The sequence below is a fragment of the Myotis lucifugus genome, unplaced genomic scaffold, assembly GCF_000147115.1.
Source record: "Myotis lucifugus unplaced genomic scaffold, Myoluc2.0 scaffold_410, whole genome shotgun sequence".
NCBI classification, from domain to species: domain Eukaryota; kingdom Metazoa; phylum Chordata; class Mammalia; order Chiroptera; family Vespertilionidae; genus Myotis; species Myotis lucifugus.
In genome coordinates, this window is record NW_005871458.1 from 206982 (window position 1) to 226513 (window position 19532).

The 19532-nt window shown below is 47.6% G+C and overlaps 1 long non-coding RNA gene across 1 annotated transcript; it reads left to right on the top strand.

Moving 5' to 3' along the window:
• Window positions 1-204: 204 nt before the first annotated feature.
• Window positions 205-9997, top strand: LOC106699457. Its single transcript, XR_002826169.1, has 2 exons — window positions 205-779; window positions 9558-9997. It is a non-coding gene; the product is annotated as an uncharacterized LOC106699457 (long non-coding RNA).
• The last annotated feature ends 9535 nt before the right edge of the window (window positions 9998-19532 follow it).

A 19532-nucleotide genomic window follows, 5' to 3' on the forward strand; every position in this document is an offset into this window, starting at 1 on the left:
CCGCCCACCCGGGCTGCCAGGGGCTGAGCACCGCCCGCGCGCGCTCCTCGTTGCAGAGCCACCGGCTCCGCGCGCTCCCCAGCCAGCTGCCCGGCCCCTGGCTCCCGGCCCCCAGCCACCTCCCGGCCTCCATCCCCAGCCGTGGACTCGCAGAGTCCGCGGGGGGCAGCTGCTAAAGCTGGGTTCCCAGGTGGGCAGGTGAGATGGGCCTCGGGACCTGCGAAACCCTGAGATCGCACGGAAGTGCGGTAGGCGCGGGGGGTGGGCGCCGGGGGAGGCCCGGGGGCACAGCCCTGTCCGGGACAGCCCACTCCCACCTGCAGCCCCGTCCGGGCCGCTGTGTCTGGCGGCTGAGCGCCAGGTAAAGCAGGGCGCTTGCCTGGGGGAACGTGTCGTTGGAGAATTACGGTGAGGTCTTTCCGCTGAGGAATCGCAGTTGCCCCGGGAAGGTGCGCGGGGGCTGTGCTGCCGCCTGGGCGGTCTCAGAAGTTTGAGGAGGCCTGCTGACCCCTGCCTGGAATCAGGGACACCCTGCTCTGGGGCCCTCTCCTGAACACCGGGCAGTGCTTCGCAGTCTTCTGTAGTCCGCGGCCATCCCGGGACGCTTTCGCCTTCCATTCCGGGATAGGAAGCGGGAGGCTCCCAATGATTTGCCCCAGAGAAAAGCATGAGCTGAGGTTGCCTTTAACCCACACCGCTGTTGGGTCCTCAGCCAAGCATTTTACAGACGAAGACACGACTCTGAGACGCCACCAGATCCTCCCCGGGTCACACAGCTGGTAAGGAGAGGAGAGGGGGAGGCAGAGACGGCATCTTCCAGACAACCACAACCGGGGACACGTGGGCAGAGAGCTCACATCCTTTCCCCTCCCGGCCTGGGCCTGGGAGGTGGGGAGCTGTCCCCTGCTCCTCCGGGAGAACACTACTAGAGCTGGGACTCAGAAACTCATTGCTGGGACTCTGCAATGATGTGGGTCTTGGCTCCTAAGTGCATGCCCACGCTGGCCCCCCGGACCCTGGAGCCCTCCCTGTGCACCTGTCAGTGCTAGTAGCTCCTGTTGGTAAAACCCAGGAGCCAAACCCAGGCTTGGCCCAGGTTTAGAGGAGACTCATGTTGAGGATGAGGATGAGGATGAGGATGGTGATGAGATGCTGTGCACTGTCTGAAACGTTATGGCAGCCCTGACCAGCATTGGCAGAACAGGTAGAATTCACCAGTTTTTATACAAAAAGAGACGGCGGTCTGGAGGGTTCAGTAACTCACTGACTTGTCTCTGTGAAGGTGGGAGCCTGGCACATCCACGGCATTTCTCCATCTGCCCTGCATACTATCCATCCTTCACGCCTCACACACTTCAGCCCAGTGTTCCCCTTCCCCTGAGTGAAAACCACACCAACATGTCAGAAGAACTTGGAAACAAAGACACATCCATAGCAGCTTCAGCACACAAGGAGGCTTAGGCACAGGGCTGGTCAGAAACAGGGGATCAGAGAAAAAGAAATACTGAATGATCCCCCTTATATGTGGAATCTAAAACAACAGTAACAAACTCATTGAAAAAATAGATAAGACTTGTGGCTAAGAATAGATAGGAAGTGGGGGGTGGGTGGAGGGGTATTAGAGGAAATTGGTCGAAAGGTACAAACTTCTGCCCTGTCTGGCACTGAAGGGCTGGGGGTTCAATTCCCGGTCAAGTGCACATACCTGGGTTGCAGGTTTGATCCTCAACCTGCTTGGGGCACGTGTGGGAGGCAACCAATCAATGTGTCTCTCTCACATCAATGTTTCTCTCTCTCTCTTTCTCCTCTGCTTCCCTCCCTCCTTTCCACTCTCTCTCTAAAAAAAAAATCAATGGAATAAAATATCTTCGGGTGAGGATTAACAACAACAAAAAAGGCACACACTTCCAGTTATAAGATATATAAGTACTAGGGATGTAATATGCAACAGGATGACTACAGCTAACACTGCTGTATGGTATATGGGAGCGTTGTTCAATTCTAAGAGTTTTTATTACAAGGGAAAAAATATTTTTCTTTTTATTGTATCTATATGAGATGATGGGTGCCAACTAAACTTATTGTGGTAATCATTTCATAATATACATAAGTCAAACCATTATATTATATACCTTAAACTTATACAGTGATGTATGTCAATTATATCTCAATAAAACTGAGGGGGGGAAACTGAAAAACAGCTAAGATGCTCCTGCTGCAACCTGAGTCAGGCCATGTCCCTTCTTGACTCGGAACATTTCAGTGGCTCTCGCCTGCAATGCCTGCAATGCCCTACAGGATCTGGCCCTAATGCACCTCTGACCTTACCCTCCACTCTCCCCCTTTGCTCACATCACTTCAGTCACACTGGCCACCATGTGATTCCTCACATATACCAGGCACAACCCCATCTCAGGGTCTTCACACTTGTTGTTCCTCTTGCCTGTATAGTCTCTTCCCCAGAAATTACGTGGCTCCATCACCTCCTTCGGGGTTCTATTATATGTTCAATTAACTGTTAAAATTTATGACAGAGACCTTAACCTGGCCAGAAATCAGGAGGGGCTGCGCGAAGAGCTATCACACCTATGTCATTGTGAGAGCCCTATAGGAAGAACTCCACATTTACAACAGAGCTCTATGGTTGTAACAGCTCCTTCCCTAAACTCCCAGTTCCCCCTCACAAAGTACTTCCTCCATCTTTGTACATCTGGCTCATCACGTCTGCATGTCCCAGATTGCAATCTTCTCTTTTTCCTGAATAAATCCTTTTGGTGACAGAGTACCTAGTCAACTTTTGTTTCATGGTCAACTTTTTCAGGGGGCCCATAGGGGTTACAGAGTAGTGACCGGGACAATTTCAGAGCAGGTGTGCAACCAGGAGCTGGTTCCCCACAGAGCCACTGGGCTCACTGCTCTCTGGCCTGGAGGCTTGGGCTTGGTCTGGAACCCAGCTTCTGATTTTGTGTTCTGAAGCTCTCTGGACTTTGTTCAGAAACTCTTTAGAGGGTTTTTGTTGTTGTTGTTAAAGGGCCTTGCTTGTTTGTTTGTTCATTTGTGAGCTCGGTTGACACTTTGGCCTGACTCCCCAGAAGTACCAGGCTGCTTCTCGGAACTGCACTTGCTTTCTGACAGATTCCATCTGGAACGGGGTTGTTTCCCCAGAAACTGAGGCTCGGCTCTGATCTGGTTCTGTCTGGAACCAGACTGCTCCCAACGCAAGCTGTGTCTCATCAGTCTTTGACTTGGATCTCTTGAGATCAGGCTGTTCTACTACAACTGGCTTTTTACCTTTGGCTTGACCTCTCCCCCTAACCCCCTGATCAAAGGGTGTTCTACAGTGAGACTGGCCGGTATCTAACCTGCAGGTTGCTGGAGCCATTCGGGCTGTTTGGGGCCCTTGCGCTAGAGAAAAGTCTCTGAAAAAATGGGATCTCCATTATCTAAGTTTTTCAAGACTGTTCCGTCTCTAGAAACGCCTGTTGAAATCATGTTTAAAAGCTATGGTCACTCTTCATATTTAACTAAGTAAGCAGATCTGACCGAAAGTAATTCAGAATATCAATGGGCACCATAGGGAATCTTTGAATTCCCAAACTCACTTTTCTTAAAACCCTATTGGATAATATTATCACTAAAACTAGCTAAGATGAATGGAATGCCTATTTCCAGTGGTATTTTGAGGCTTCCAAATGGAACCAAGAATCTGAAGTTGCCTCTTTACAAAGTAAACTTTTAGAATTAACTGGGGCTACTGAACTTTTAAAGAGAGAAAGGATGGTTTCTGAAGCCTCATGATCTTCACTTCCAGTGCTGTCTTGCCCTTCCCCTCAACTCCTTATTTTTTTCATGCTTCACCTCGGAAGCCATCTGGCTTTCCACTATCTGGCTTCCTTGCCTTGCCTCTGGTGCCATCTTCCTCTGAACTTCTCTCCCTTCCTCCTCCTCTAAACATATCAGTACCTGTCCCTTTAAAGTTAAGCTCTCTGAGGATCCTAATACACCTCATGTCCCTGGACTAAAGCTGAGTTATAAGCCATGGTTAAAGAATCCCCTAAGGTAACAGGATCCTCACAGATTTGCTGAGGAGTTTGACATAGTTATTCAGGCCTATCACCCTGGGTTTTCTGATGTATAGCAGCTAATCCATATGCTAGTTGGTGAAGGCCACCTCAACATTGGATGGGAATTGCCCAATGGGAACATCCTGGGAGGGATTTAGAAAAACAAACCTCTGGTTTTTGGAAAGAAGCTACAAGACTTCCTTAAGAACTTCACTGAGCAATAACAGTAGCTTTTTAAAAGTCTGTTGGCTGGAGCAGGATTCAGACTTGCTCACAAAAGTCTGTCAAATCTGTTCATGACTATTATAATTGACTTTAGGTCATTTATAAGGAAAATTCTGGTCTTCCTTCAGATGTTGATTCCACTTGAGTAATCTTTGGTAAGTCTTTGTTTATTAAGAGGCTGAACCAATACCTTTCCCTTTTGGCTAAAAGGATCAGGATGATGTAGGAAACCATGTCCACCAAAGATTTGGTTAATTTGGGCAATCAGATTGCTCGCAGTCTATATGAGCTATCTAAAAGTAAGATTGGCATGATGTCTAATTTTTAGACCTGGCATATGAAGGCCCCTATATAAAACCAAAAGTTTCCTAGCTTCTGCTGTCATTGCAAAAAGCAAGGAGACTGGATTAGGGATGGTGGCAAATTTCAGCACTTCAGGTATCCTCAGCCTTCTCATCAGCCTTCCCAAGGTCTCTTATCCCCAATGATGGGGCTCCATGGGATAGCAGGGACTTCCCCCAGCCCTGCCACTTAATCAGTTTGGAGAAGCTTTTCCTCAAATTGGTAGTGAATCTGTCTCTGTCCTTCTGACACCAACCTCTGCCTTGGAGTACTAAAACAGTTCCAGTGGCAGGGGTTTCAAATACACTTGAACAGGTTCTGTCTCTGACCCCATCCCTCTTTTCCTAGGCCCTTTGAAAGATACTCACTCCTTCTCCTTAGTTCTTCTGCCCTATTCATTTATTAGGCCAAGACTTCTTAGAGAAGTATCACCCCTGAGTTTCTTTCTCCCAAAAGGAGGAAATAATTTTAGAATTTGACAGTAGCTGTTAAAATAGCCACTCAGGTGAACTAAATAATCTTTCAACATCTTTTATTTGTTCAATCTCTGGTGACGCTATAGCTGAATCTGGGAGCACTGATCAATTATCTTTACTGAGTCAAACTGCTATCCTCTTTATGAACAAAATCTTCAAGTGATGTTGGCAAGATCCAAAGTGCACCACTACCTCCTATCAATATTCAAATAGATTCTTCAAAACCCCTTCCCAGAATTGATCCATACACCATGAGTAAAAAGGCTCTTCAAGGTATAAAACCCATAAGAGATTAACTCAGTCCCTGTCACAGTCTCATTTTACCTGTGAGAAAGCAAAAGGAGGAAGGTGAAGGTTTGTTTCCCAGCAATAAACCACGTTGTTACCCCTCAAAACCCTACTGTTCCTAACCCTCATAAACTACTAACATCCATCCAATGGGAAGCAACTTCTTTACTGTAACTGGTTTGCGCAGTGCATTCTTTAACATTCCAGTTGATGAAGCTGGCCGATACCTTTTTGCCTTCACTTGGGAAGGAAACAATTCACTTGGACAGTAATGCCCCGGGGCTTTACTGAAAGCCCTTCTTGCCGAAACCGGTTTGGCTCAGTGGATAGAGCGTCGGCCTGCGGACTGAAAGGTCCCAGGTTCGATTCCGGTCAAGGGCATGTGCCTGGGTTGTGGGCACATCCCCAGTGGGGGATGTGCAGGAGGCAGCTGGTCGATGTTTCTCTCTCATTGATGTTTCTAACTCTCTGTCTCTCTCCCTTCCTCTCTGTGGAAAATCAATAAAAATATATTAAAAAAAAAAAAAAAGAAAGCCCTTCTTATTTCTCACAAGTCTGAAGGCTGTTTTGGATGATATAATTTTCCCTAATGGTTCTACTTTGTTGCAATATGTGGACACCTTGCTTCTTCGCTCTTCCTCCAAGTTCTCCTCACAGGAGACAGCCTCCACCTGTTAGAACTTTTGGCTTTCAAGGGGCATAAAATCTCTAAAAAAAATTGCAGTTTGTGTAAATTCAGGTTTAGTATTTGGGACATCTGATATTGGAGCAAGGACTGCAACTGGGTCCAGATAGGTTTCATGGTGTCCTAAGTTTCCCAAGGCCTAAAACTAAGTGTCAACTCCAAGGCTTTGTTGGGCTAATTGCCTATTGCCAAAATTGGGTCCCAAATCTCTCTCTGATAAAAAACAAAAACAAAAACAAAAAAAAACCTCTATAATGTTTTACTAAAGAATTATAGTCCTGACCCAATTATATGGGAAGAACAGGACAACATAACTTTTAAAGTCTTAAAGGAGAGTTTAATAAACTCACCTGTTTGGGGGCATATGAGAGAGAGAGAGAGAGAGAGAGAGAGAGAGAGAGAGAGAGAGAGAGAGAGAGAAAGTGTCCACACCTAACTATTGTACATGCATTAAACCACTGATATATATAAAGGGTTGCCCTTCGGTTACTCACCCAAAAACATGAGGACCACCATAGGCCCTTAGGGTATTCCAGTCAGCAGCTGGACCCTGTGGCATGGGGATGCAGCCCTTGCCATAGAGCCATTACTACCACTGTCCTTTTGGTTGAGGACATAAAGGAAATTGTAGGATCCCCTTTGACCATCGTTGCACCTCATGCAGTAGAAGCCCTCCTGAATTCTCGCCACACCAGGGTCTGCAGTTAGTTGCCTGGCTTTCTATAAAGTCCTTCTGTAAAGTGCTCCTCACATCACTCTTTCATGTTTAATAACCTTATTCCAGCTACTCTTTTCCCCTGTGATACTGACAAAGCCCCTCATGATGCTTGCATACGGATGGATCACCTCCTGACCTTGTGATGATCTGCAGGAGACTCCTCTGGGTAAAGCTGGTTACAGGTGGCTCATATTTTAAACATGACATAGAAGGGACTATGCTGGTTATGCTGTTGTAACCCCTTTTGAAGTCGTCACGGCAGCATCTTTACCTTGGACTCCTTCAGCCCAGCAGGCTGAATTATATGCTCTCAGGCGGGCTTGTATTTAGCCAAGGACAAAACGACCATCACTTATAATGACAGTAGATATGCCTTCGCAATAGCTCATGACTTTGGAATGTTATGGAAACAACGTGGCTTTCTTACAACCAGTGGAAATAAAATGGAATGCCCTGTACATCCAAGAACGACTGCATGCTATACTTGTACCTGCTGCTTTAGCTATTCTTAAGACCCCAGGGCATTCTAATCCTGACTCTCTGGAAGAGAAAGAACATCGCTGTGATGACATTCCTGCAAGGAACGCTGCCCTTAAAGGAACCAGCAGCCGTCAAGCCTCTGTCATGGTCCAAGGGGATATTTCCAGCTGATAACTTAGAACAGGGGTTTGGAACCTTTTACTGCCAAGGTCCATTTGGATATTTATAGCATCATTCTCGGGCCATACAAAACTATCAACTTAAAAATTAGCCTGTATATTTGTTCAAACATTTATTTAATTCACCCCTAATGCCTTGGCAGGGTCAGTCCAAATGATTTCGAGGACCTTAAGTGGCCCGAGAGCTGGACTTTCCCCTCCCCTGACTTAGAAAAACTAGTCAAGGCAGCCCAGCAGTTGGCTTCAGAAAAAGAAAAGCAGGATTGGAAATCCAACAATTGTTGGTTTGATAAACAGAGAAAGGCCAAATAACAGCCCAGTCCTACCTGAGACTAAAGTGTCCACACCTAACTATTGTACAGGCATTAAACCACTGACAAAATGATAGCATTCATGAATCAATTTTGGTGGAGAAATGTTAATAAGACCATAAAAAGCACCTACCTCACTTGTCCCACTTGAACAAAGTACAACCCAGGGAAGTCTATTTGCATGTCTCTCAGACATTTCAAATTGCCTAATGGGCTACTCAAGGTTTGACAAATAGATTTCACACTGCTTCCCCTGTCTCAGGAAATTAATATGTCTTAGTAATGACCTGGTTGTTCTCTCACTGGACTGAAGCTAAAGTCCGGTTAGCCCCTCTGGAACTCCACAGCAATGGAGGAACCCACTTTACTGATCAGTTTTGACAAGTCTGTGATGTTTGGCCAAACCTGTCAAAACTGTTGTAACCAAATGTTACAACATTTTCACTGCACTTATGACCCTCAATTCTCAGGTTTAGTTAAAGGCACTAACTGCATTATTAAGATTCAATTGGCAAAATGCATAGAGACCATTCAAATACCATGGCCAAAAGCATTGCCATTGGTCCTAAATTTCAGATCCACCTCTTTTGAGTGGAAGACACACCAAATTATAATAATAACTAGAGGCCCAGTGCATGAAATTCGTGAGTAGGGGGTGGGGGGAGTCCCTCAGCCGGACCTGTGCCCTCTCGCAGTCCGGGAGCCCTCGGGGGATGTCCAACTGATGGCTTAGCCTAAGTTGGCTAAGCTGGCTTCTGGCTGAGCGGCCCCTGTGGGAGCGCACTGGCTTCTGGCTGAGCGGCCCCTGTGGGAGCGCACTGACCACCAGGGGGCAGCTCCTGCATTAAGCATCTGCCCCCTGGTGGTCAGTGCACATCATAGCAACCGGTCGTTCCGCTATTGGGTCATTTTTCATATTAGCCTTTTATTATATAGGATTCCCTCCAGTTTTGCTGGAAGGGCCCCTATCAAGTACTGTTGACTACTCCCTGTGCTGCTAAACTCCAGGGAGTAAACTCATGAATACATGTGTTGCATTTTAAAAAGGCACCTCCCTTGTTGTTGTGGCTCAGTGATTGGAGAGTCGGCTCACATACTGAAGGGTCACCGGTTTGATTCCAGATCAAGGGCTGAGTTGCAGGTTCAATCCTGACCCTGGTTGAGGTATATGCAAGGGAGAGGCAACCAATAAATGTCTCGCTCTCTCCCCCTTCCCTCCCTCCCAATAAATGTCTCGCTCTCTCCCCCTTCCCTCCCTCCCTCCCCCTCCATTCCTCTCTTCCACTCTCTCTAAAAAGCAATGGGAAAAATATCCTCAAGTGAAGATTAACAAAAATGGAAGGAAGGAAGGAAGGAAGGAAGGAAGGAAGGAAGGAAGGAAGGAAGGAAGGAAAGAAGGAAAGAAGGAAGGACCAAAACCTCATTGGAACTGAGCACAGACTTGTGACCTGAAGTTAAAGCTGTCAAAAATTGAAGCAGATGGTCTCTGAAGGAGACAGCTTTCCCAAAACGACTATACCAGGTCTGTGCAAATCTTTTCCTTACTGTTGTTTTTTATTTTATTTCTCTCTCTTTCATAGAAGGGAAATATCCTTGTTTACATTTTCCAAGCTAATGTGAAAGGGGAAGCTTTCTGTTACTGTATCTGATGTTAAGAACTTTGATCTGTCCAAGACAACAATGACCTTCATTTCACCACCTACAGGTTTGAACTCCTCATTTAGAATCACCATTTAGACTGTTTATCATGTTGTTTTAAATTTTGTGTTGTATTCTTCTTGTTATTAAGCTCTTCACCTGTTGCACATTATCCCTGAATACGAGATGTTTTCTATTCCTGCACCATCCCTCCGATATGAGACACGACACCCAGAAATCCTTCTGGACGTGGAGGGACAAAAGGCTGCTAAAATCGGAAAACCTGGCTGTTGATCAGCGCTACTTCCAGAGAAAGATCTTGATCAAAAAGGATAAAATCATAAGAGAGAGCTTAACCTGGACAGAAATCAGGAGGGGCTGTGGGAAGAGCTATCACACCTATGTCATTGTGAGAGCCCTATGGGAAGAACTCTACCTTTACGACAGAGCTCTATGGTTGTAACAGCCCCTAAACTCCCTCTTCCCCTCTGTAAAGTACTTCCTCCTTCTTTGTACATGTGGCTCATCATGTCTGCATGTACCAGACTGCAATTCCTTCTTTTTCCTGAATAAATCGTTTTGGTGATGGAATACCTAGTCGCATTTTATTTCATGGTGGACATTACCTTCTCAGGGAGCCCTGCTTTAAACCCCCAATAGAAATGTTAACACTCTATTTCCTATTTCCCTGTCCTGTTTAACTTCCCTTTTATTTTTTTTTTTGCTTATTCCCTGCTAATGTATTATATATTTTACATTTTATTTTATTTGCTTTTTTTCTCATCCAATAGAATGTAAGCTCCACCAAAGCAATGATTGTATCCATTTGTTCCCTTCTACCTGCAGCACCTGCAGGAGGCAGCCCATCTGTGTTTCACTCTCACATCGGTGTTTCTTTCTCTTGATCCCTCTCCTTTCTTCTCTCTCAAGTTCAATAAAAGAATCTTTAAAAAAAGAAGTAGTTCCTGGGGAGCTGACATTGTCCCACAGCCCTGTAGTCAGCAATTTTGGCCTCAGCGTACTCCATCCCATGCCCATCCCCTCTACACTGCCCCCCCATAACCTCGAGCCTTTCCTTCAACTCGCACCTGCCCAAGCTCTGAGCCCAGGGTCCCATTCAATGCTCAGTGGTCCGGGCACAAAGGGACCACCTGAGGCCATCAAGCACTTGTGACCTACTGCAGTAACTGACTTCTCCCCCTTCTCAGGTGGGAAGCAACAAATCCTCCCACTCTCAGTCCCTGTGTCCCTGGGGCTCAGCTGGCCAGTGTCCACCTCTTCTGACAGGCAAAGGGCTAGGATACTAAGAATACCCCATTCATTGTGGGCTCAGGGAGTAGTTTTGAGGTATGACTAGGAGTGGGCAGGCACAAAGAGAAGGCCATGAGGGTGGTTGGGCAGGGTAAAGAGTACACTGCAGCAGGGTCCGTGAATGGTTTTCTCTCTGGCATCTGCAGAAATTTCCAGATGGGGGGCAGCCTGATTCTCAGCCCCAGGGGGCTGTGTGTATGGCAGCCTGGACTCTGGTTCTGGTCCCTCTGGCCAGCTGAGTGGCATTGGGCAAGTCAGTCTGCCAGCCAGAGCCTCAGTTTCCTCATCTATCAAACGAGTGCCAAGACCCCTGTCCTACTTGCCTCACAGGGCTGTTTGAGGATCAGATAAAGTAATGGATGGGAGCAGGCGCTGGAAAGCGCAGAGACCGGGGAGAGGCTGGTATCACTCCTCCCAGTATTTACCCAGCGCTCCTTGACCCCCACCCTGCGCTGGCCTGGTGCTGGGCAATGCTGCGGAAAAGGGACGCTGGCACACAGCCCGGGGCAGCGGAATGATGGCAGTGCAGGGGGCGAATAACAACTCCAACGGGGCAGTGAGTGGGAAATGCCAGAAGCCCAGGAAACTGGAACTACTTTGTCCTCCATGGCGCCAAGGGTATCTCTGTCTCCTAGAGGTTCAAGCCCAAGCCTCTCAGAGTGACAGCCAGGCCGCTCATTTGCATAATTCTTTTTAAAATAACACCTGCACATTGTTGTAAAGTTCAAACACTACAGAAAGACATGAAGTGAAGAGTCCTTCAACTCCAGCCCCACTCTGCACTTCCGGTTTGTTTTTCCTGTTACCATGGGCCGTCTGGGCTCTGGGGCTCCCCATGACCATGACCCAGGGGTCTCCAGGCTGCACTGCAGTCTGAGGCTCTTCCCCCAGTCTTCCCTCCTCCCCCTCTGCTTTCCCAGGTGTCAGCAGAGCCCTGTACCCCTGCTGCTTTGTTGCTCCTGCTCCCACGTCCTCCCCTCATCCTCCATGGGCATTGCCCTCCTAAGCCTCTTGTATGCCTTATTCCAACCCATTCTCTGAAGACAAGAACTGGCACAGGTTGTTCAGAGCAAATGAATGAATACAGACAGAGCCTTAGAAAAGTGCCAGGAACAGAGCGGACATCTCTGACTCCCGGCGCCTGGGGCTCCTTCCTTGGGGTGATCCTCGGAGATGTCAGCCGCCTATCCTGGGGAGCCCCCTGTGTGTCCTCTCAGGAACCATGGCTTCTCGGGTTTCCTGAGTGCGCAATACTCCCTCTGTTCACAGAGCCTTGCACCCCTGCTGCCTTTGTTGGGAACAGCCTCACCGTTTCTTCCCCATCAGTTCCTACTCGTTCTCTACCTCACATCACAAATGTCACTTCCTCAGGGAAGCCTTCCTGGACTCCTTTATATGCTCTCACAGCACCAAGAACCTCTCCTTCAAAGCATTGGAAGGTTACCCATTCGTGTACGTGTTCATTCCCTTCCTACTTGTCTTTCTGTGGCAAAGACTGCCAGTTTTCAGAGTTCTTCCACCCCCTCCCAGAGCTCCGTCTTCAGCAGAACACAGTGGCTCTGAAGAGAGCTTACACTCCCTTGCAGCTGGCCAGTAGGAAGTGCTGGCTGTCCGCACTGAGTTCCCAGTGAAGGGGAGGGCGGGCCTCCTCCCACATTCCCTCCTCAGGGGAATGCTATGGCGGGGAGGGGGGTGTTTAAAGGTAGGAACACAGACCCAGACAGCCTCCCAGAGCAGAACTGCCTCACCAGCGTGGGCTTTCCAGGACAGACAGACAAAAGGCCAGCATGTTTAAGCCAATATTGCTTTGAGTCCGTGTTACCGCAGATGATTCTCCGTATGCAGGACAGGAAGCTCTGTGAAGGCGGTGCGTGTCCATCTTGGTTATCACAACATCCTACTGGCACCTAGGAGGTCCTTGATTAATGTATGATGAACGAGTGACTGAGGTCTTTGGGTCTGGGCCATTTCTGAGTCATTCAGGAATTCCTGCAACTCCCAGCCTGCAGAGTGAAGGCTTGGCTAAAATTCTAGAGAAGCACAGTCCAGTAGAACTTACTGTGATGAGGAAATGGTTCCTGTATCCCTGCTGTCCAATGAGGATCACAGAAGGCTAGTGGCCCCACATCAGACGGTGCATGTCAGAGCTGGAAGGCAGTTTAGGGAGAGGATGTAGTGCAAGGCAACCCCCACCTCTAGCAGAGAAAGGAGTGGCCCACTGAGATGAGATGGGCTGTTTCCCCATCCCTGATACATAAGCCAGACCACCAGGCAGACGAGGGCTTCAAGCCCCTGCTCCCGACCCCCTCAGTGAGGGTCACATTAGGGAATCATGTCATGGTCATACCAATGCCAATCAAAGTGTCCAACCCTTCTTAGCCATCACTTCCTGCTGATGCCCACCGCCACAGGTGAGGGAGGAAGACTGTACCTGCCTCACAGCAGGGGTCTCGAGCAGCCTGCCCAGGCCCCAGTTGCGGAAGAGATGGGCAGAGAAAGGTTAGCTTCACCCTGTGCCAGGCCTATGCTGCACCTCACAGCCGCAGGCTCTGAGACGGAAGGAGAAGAGTAGGGCCCACTGTGTGTCTCGCCCAACGCGGTGACATGCAGGGCAGCCATGAACTCCTCAACTCTTCTCATTTTACAGAAAAGAAAACTGATGCCAGAGAGGTCACACAGCAAATGCAGTAGCAAAGGCAGAGCTAGAACTCACACCTCTTCACTCCAGAGGACATTCTCTTATCACAGGCGGCTGAGCTCAGCTCCAGACATGGCACCCATTCCTGCTCTACCCATAGATCCTCCCAACCAAGCTGCTCCTATGTCACCCACCTACCGGAGGCAACCCATCAGTGTTTCTCTCTCGCATCCATGTTTCTCTCTCTCTCTCTCTCTCTCTCTCTCTCTCTCTCTCTCTCTCTCTCTCTCCCCGCCCCATCCTCTCTCTCTAAAGAAAAAAAAACATATCTCAGGTAAGGATAAAAAAAGAAAAGAAAAAGAACTGAATGGTTGGACAGAGCAGGAGCCCCCTGGACAAAGGTTCGGTGGGCGAGAGGAGGGCAGGGAAGTGGGCCCGTGCTTTGTTAAGCTCTTTAAACAGATAATTCTATTTAGTCTTCGTAACTCCTCTCCTACTGGGCCCACTTTACAGATGGGGGAACAGAGGCATGGAGAGGTCACTTGCTCAGGATCACTCAGCTGGCAGGAGGTGGTTCCAACCCAAGGTTGTAAGAATTTGTTCCAAAACAAGGTAGTAGGAATTTGGGAGGTGTCTGCTGCTGCCTTGAGAAGGCGGTGAGAGCCAGGAAGGAGGGTGTAGGGAAAGGACCTAGAGAGAGGCCCCCCACAAGGTGGAGGTGGAAACTTTTAGGGGAAGAGGTGGGGCATGTGGGCACCAAGCAATTCCCAGGGCAGTGGTGCCTGGCTGTCACCTGTCCAGTGTCTTCTGTCACTTGGTCCTTATTGTCTTACACCCACACTTCTGGAAGAGCCTGCTGCACCCTGGCTTGGAGACATCAAGGAACAAATGTCACGGCTCTGGAGGTCCAGGCAATGACCAGCAGCCTAGTGGGCACAAGCCTGGAGTTGAGCCAAGCATGCCAGCCCACGGTGGGGAGTTAGGACAAAGATGCTGATGCTGGCTCGGAGGCTCAGAGCTCAGCATCATAAATAAGAGAGGAGTCGGTCTCGTACCTTCCCACCACCAAGCAGCTGACGCTCAGGCTGGGATGGCGCATCCCAATGCCAGGGGCCCAGGCTCCTTCAGTGCTGGCCACTACCCCTTCCACTGATGATTCATAGCCACATACAGACTCCAGCCCCATGGCAAGGGGCAGGGGAAGGAGGGTGCGGCCCCACCCTGCAAGGCCACCACACAGAAGGAGCCACCATTACTGTGAGAAACGAGTCTGGGTGTGAGGTTGGTGGCCAGGTTTGTGTCTCTCCGCCAGTGGACCTGGGCCCCCAAACACGGGGAGCCTGATCCCATCTCTCACTGGCTGCAGAGATCAGAGCAAGGCCCCCTATTCCATGGGGCTGCTTTCTCCTCTGCACCAAAAGTTTAACCAAAGCAGCCCCCGAGTGGAGGACTCTGAACCTCACTCCTCAGAGGCGGTGGAGACGGCCCTGGGGAAGGAGAGGTGAACTCAGGCCACGTGCCGCTCCCTCAACTGTGCAGTGAGGCAATGTGTCCCTGGCCATTGGCACAGCCCCAGCGCTAAGCTTTCTTGGAAAAGCTGCTGTGAGCTGCTGGCGGATACAGTACTGACTATATTAAGTGCTTAGCTCCAAACAAGACGTGGAGCTAAGGGCTCACAGGAGTGCTTACTGTGCTCCGGGCACTATTTTAGGTGTTTATGACTCTCACCTCCTTAAACCACACAATTTCCTCTGTGATGTGCATGCTTTTGGGCTCACCATGGGGGTAGGGAATCCATAAAACAAGAACCAATCACTATGAAAAAGGAGCACTCAGAGAACAAGAAAGAATTCTTGAGAACTTAATAATCTTCATGAAAACCCAAACCAAGATTGAATAGCAGAATGGACACATCTGAGAACCAAATCAAAATGACAGATGGAAAGCATAAGAGAAAAACGTCACAATGTCTACTGGAAGGAATTGAATTCACGTTCAGAAATGAAGACACATCAAAATCACCTCCTAAGCTTGGGCGGAGGGTGTTCATGAGTGACAGGGAGTTAATGAGTCACTCCTGCCCGGTTAAAGTCCTCAAAGTTTAACGCGTGTTTTCAGGCCCACCTGGAGCCGAAAGTTTCCATCCCTTTCCCCAGGGCGCCTGTCCTGTGAGTTAGGGGATCACTGGCATCACTTGGCTCTGAGCAAACCACCAGGAACCAGGGTGGGTGGGAAGTCATGATCCCACACACAGGGCAGGCTTCACACAGAAGCAGGGGTCCGTGCAGGGGTCCTGGACTTACCAGCACCCCAGCCTGACACTAGCCATTTGCCAGATTCCGGGAGGGATTCCTTGTTGCTTAAAAACACAGTAAGGAAAACAACAGCCCAAGTGGGAAAAAGACACGAACAGAACATGCATATGGCCAGTGCATGCACAGAGAAAGTCACCCTCACTGCGGATCAAAGAAATACAAATTAAAACAAGATATCCTTTCATCCAGTTGACAAGAATATTTAATGTCACGGCATTTTTGGAAAGTGGTTAAATGGGCACATTTCCAGAAGGCGCCTTGTAATACATCCGTTGCTTTTGAGTTGGTAAGTCTGCTTTTAGAAGCCAATCCCAAAGAAATGGTCAGACTTGCAGTCAGATTTACATACAAATTTGTCCAACATTACTTAGAACTGAGAAAAAATAGACACCAAATGATGTCCAACAAAAAGGAAAACTGATGATGAATTATGTCCCAAATTTGCAGTGGAATATCATTTATCTATTTAAATCAGCTTTTTAAAAGACTACTTGCATGAAAGTTAAAGCAAAAAAAAAGCAGGTGCAAAACTTTATGTAGAAATTGTTCTATAGATGATTATGCAAAGAAAAAATATATTCATAGAAAAATTAGAAAGATGTAGAAGTTTTTATATTGATGATTTTTTAAAATATGTACTTTGAGTGATGGGATCACAACTGATCTCTTTTTTTAGCATTAGATTTTTCACTTTTCCAGATTTCCTACAATGAATATATATTTCTTTAATAACTAGAAAAATATGATTTTGTTATATGTCTTTTTTTTTTTTGAAGGAGGAAAGTTTAATCTTTATTTGGCATATCTGCTAGTCCAGGGGAATTCTGGATCCAAAGCCTGAACTTATATGTCTGTTTTGATTGTGCAACTTAGTATGTTATTTTTGAAATAGTTTTTATTAAGTAAATTAGAGGCCCAGTTCACAAAATTCATGCACTCAGGGGGAGTCCCTCAGCCCGGCCTGCGCCCTCTCGCAGTCCAGGAGCCTTCAGGGGATGTCTAACTGATGCTTAGGCGGAGCGGGCCTAAGCTGTCAGTCAGATATCCTTAGCGCTGCAATGGAGGCCAGAGAGGTTCCCACTGCCACCAGTGAGCCCGGCTTCTGGCTGAGCAGCGCTCCCTCTGTGGGACTGCACTGACCACCAGAGGGCAGTGCCTGCATTGAGTGTCTGCACCCTGGTGGTCAGTGCACATCATAGCAACCAGTCCTTCTGCCATTCGGTCGATTTGCATATTAGCCTTTTATTATATAGGATGTCCTCACTGCACACAATATCAGAACAAACAGACAAGTATAATAAAGAAAAAATCTCATTTTTAATTACATCACAGTTAACATTTTCTTAGTATCTTACAAAAATGGAAACTTATATTGTTTTAGTGCCTTTTTTAAACAAAAATGGTCTAAAACAACATAAAATTTACCATCTTAACCATTTCAGTGTACAGTCCAATAGTGTTAAGTATATTCACATTGTTTTGCAACCATCACCACTATTTCCAAAATTTCTCAACTTGCCAAATGGAAACCATATGGCCATTAAACACAAACTCCCCATTCCCTGGAAACCACCATCCTACTGTCTTTATGAGTTTGACTCCTCCAAGGACCTTATATAAGTGAAATAATACAATATTTGTCCACTGAAACTGGCTTATTTCAAATGTCCTCAAGGTTCATCCATGCTGTAACATGAGTCAGAATTTCCTTCCTTTTAAAGGCTGAATCACATTCCGTGGCATGGATAGACCACATTTTGTTTATCCATTCACCAATCAATAGACATGGGGTGCTTCTGGAGCCTTTTGAGACAGAAGAAGGTATTGTGACTTTTTTCTATGCCAATAATAATAGATTGATAGCAGCCATTCTTAGAAGTTGCCTAGTATTCCACAGAGGGACCTGCACCATAATCTACTTAGCAAACTCATTCTTGAAGGCCATTTATTTTGTTTCCAACTTTTCACTGTCATATAAAATCTGCAATAAACTGCCCTAGTGCACACATCTTTATATACCTATCCTACTCTTGTGAAAGATAAATTTGAAAAGTGAGATTTCTGATTCAAGGGTGTTTTAGATTTATTGTTTGTAACCAACTCCTCCTTCAGAAATTAGATCAACTTAGATCCCTGCCATCAGTCTATCCTAATCCCCATTTCACATATCCTCGTCAGCACTGAGGATTGTCACTTTATAAAAAGTGACTTTTTTGTCAGTTTTTGCCAGTGTGACACGTTTAAAAAAAGTGCCATTGTTTTAATATTGTCTCTTGGATTATTGATGAAGTTGAATGTTTTTATATGCTTATTTATGTTTTACTGGGGTTGTTTCTTTTGTGGAGTGCCTGTTTATAACAGCTGCCTGGTGTAGCAATGCTGATCTTCTCCTTACTCATGTGTATGAACCCCCGCAGAGGAAGGAGACTTGAACTTTGGGCACCATATATGTGGCCAACCACGTTTTTGAGTTGCAGGATTCATTTATATTTATGCATATAACCCAAATGCAGTTATGGATTCTGCCTTCAGTGTCATATTTCAAGGTTATCTATGGATTTAGTCACGTTTTCATGCTGTTGCCTAGTAACACATCACCTTCTAGAATTGTCATGGTTCAGTGTTATTACCCTCTCTTGTCCAGCTGGAACTTATTCTGATGGGTGTATGCTGAGATGAGGACCTCACCCACGTCTAAAAGTCAAGGCCAGGCCAGTCCTGGATGCCTGTCCTTCCCTTCATGTTCTTCCCCCCTCATCACTTTCTCCTAAAATGCATTGGCCTTTTACACGACCCCCACCTGCAAGAAGAGAAAAGCTCTCCTGCTCTGAAGGCCGAGCCCTAGCGCACAGCCTTTCCCAGATGCATTTGCTGTTCCGAAGAAGATTCGGGAGAGGCTACCAGGTAGGGGGCCCAGACGGCGGCATTTCAGGCACTGCCACCACATAATGGACAAGGAACGTCTCCTCCCACTGGCCAGCCAGCATACGTGCACTCTGCCCGTGGTTTGGGATGGTTGATTATCAGTGTCAACTGCACGTCAGTCTTTCAGCAGGTGGACTGCACAGCACGTGGCCTCATTCCGTCCTCACAGTAGGTATTACTACCTTGATTTCTCAGCTGAGATGCCGAGCTGCAAAGAGGGATGAGTCTGATGACAACTCACAAGCAGCAGAGGCGGGAGGAGGCTCTCCTGGTGCACACCTCAGAGCTGTCTGCTAGTGAACAGACCTGTCGCCTGCAGCAGGGAGCTGGAGGGAGCTCTGGCTGTCAGGTTAGGCCAAGTTGGATCCTACCAGCTGTCAGGGCTGACAGGGGTGGAGGAACAGAGGGGGTACACACAGGGCACAGAGCCGGCCAGGGCCCTCAGCTGTCCCTGCCTGAACCCACTCCTCTGAGTCCCAGGCCCCACCCAGGGTTACCAAGAGTGCAAGGCATCCTGGGAAAGTTCTTCCCTGAAATCAATCTGTTCCCAGCAACAGAGTTCATTCATTCATTCATTCATTCACTCACTCAGCAAGCGTTTATTGAGCACTTACTGTGTGCCAGACAGTGGCCTGGGGATACAGCGGTTAACATGAGAAGTGAGGACCTACCTTCTGGGAGCTTTTACTCCAGGGGGGGATAAGCAAGGGGACAAGAGTGACCTGGATTACTACCAATGCTAATAAGTGCTGGGAGTAGTTAGTGCTCCTCATCTAGCCACTCTGTATGTCCTCTCAGAGATTCTAATAAAACAATGCCCCGAGAAAGACAACAGGAAGAGGGAGGGAAGCTTCTTCAGGGAAACCACCCAGGGAGGGCCTCTCTGAGAAGGTGATGTTGGAGTCGGAAGGGAAGAGTAGAGGGAAGGGCAACCCAG